The sequence below is a fragment of the Coregonus clupeaformis genome, unplaced genomic scaffold (assembly GCF_020615455.1).
Source record: "Coregonus clupeaformis isolate EN_2021a unplaced genomic scaffold, ASM2061545v1 scaf1178, whole genome shotgun sequence".
NCBI classification, from domain to species: Eukaryota; Metazoa; Chordata; class Actinopteri; order Salmoniformes; family Salmonidae; genus Coregonus; species Coregonus clupeaformis.
The window spans coordinates 37,501-38,809 of record NW_025534632.1 but is presented as its reverse complement, the minus strand read 5'-3'; the positions used below and the strand labels follow the sequence as shown (position 1 = coordinate 38,809).

At 49.5% G+C, this 1,309-nt stretch overlaps 1 protein-coding gene across 1 annotated transcript in view; it reads left to right on the top strand.

Annotated features, from left to right (window-relative positions):
• Positions 1–646: 646 nt before the first annotated feature.
• Positions 647–1,309, top strand: part of LOC123486369 (glutamate receptor ionotropic, NMDA 2C-like) — a gene marked incomplete at its 3' end in the record, with an annotated part of 37,499 nt that continues 36,836 nt past the window's right edge. The window contains exon 1 of the mRNA XM_045217684.1: positions 647–1,309. This exon is cut by the window's right edge and continues 663 nt beyond it.

The window sequence follows — 1,309 nt, the reverse complement described above, 5'->3', positions numbered from 1 at the left end:
GGACAGACAGAGGGCAGACAAAAAGAGAGAGAGAGAGAGAGAGAGAGAGGAGAGGGGGGAGAGAGAGAGAGAGAGAGAGAGAGAGAGAGAGAGAGAGAGAGAGAGAGAGAGAGAGAGAGAGAGAGAGAGAGAGAGAATTAAAATAGAGTTAGGGGGAGAGAGAATAAGAGAGACATGGAGAGAGTTTAAGTGAGGGAGAGAGAGGAGAGGTAGAGAGAAGGTAGGGCATACCATGTTTTCCAGGTGAGCATTTCAATGCTAGACCTGTTGATGTGATGGAGCCAGCAGGAGAAAGACAGACAGAGCTAAATGAATGAATTAATGAATGCGTGAATGAATGTGTGAATTAATGAGTGAACGAATGAATTAATGAGTCAGTGAGTGAGTGAGTGAGTGAGTGAGTGAGTGAGTGAGTGAGTGAGTGAGTGAGTGAGTGAGTGAGTGAGTGAGTGAGTGAGTGAGTGAGTGTGAAGGGACACCTGAGAGAGAAAGATACATTGTACTGTGGGACTAGAGAGTGAGAGAGAGAGTCAGAAAGGATATGGAGTCACGTTGAATGAGTTGCAGAGAGCGGGCAGTGCCGAGCAGGAGGGAGGGAGAGACCGAGGGGAGGGGTGGAGAAATAGTAAGCAGGGAGGGAGAGTGAGTGAGAGAGGGAGAGAGAGAATCAAAGGATAAATCCTTACTACATAATGATTAGGACTCACAAGCCCTTCATGTGACATGGAGTGTAGAAGCCAGGATTACAACAGGACAGAGTAAAGAGGCTGCAGGCAACACAGGGGGAAAGAGGGGCACAGGTGCAGGAAGAGGAAGGGGCACACGGGAACAACAAGTGCATTGAACACGGCCACTAAATGCTTCAAAGATCCATGCAACAACCTGCATCAAGAGCGATTTGCAACCTCACCTGCTGGCCTGCTGCTGCTGTCCCCTGCCTGGGCCATCTGTCAGCGGGCGCTGGAGCTAGCGGTCCCAAGCCCAGCATCTGGACAGCGCTGTGTCTTACTTAATGGAGGGGCCAGTGTGCCGCTGGTTGCAGGGGGAGCAACCGGAGGCTCAGGTTATCCTGCAGACTTTGTGAATTCGGTGAGAAATTGACATATAGTCGATGAGTGTGTCATCAAAAAGATGGAGTACATCTCTTTCTTTCACCTGGGCGAGACAGCAGTGGGCAGTGAGAGAAGGAAGAGCGGGCGCAGAGTCTTGACTGTCGGAAGAGGTGAAGAATTTCACTGAATCGATCACTTGTTTTTTTATAGGCTCTAACTTTGCGTCATTGGGCCACTTCTGGGATATTTTTTCTTGG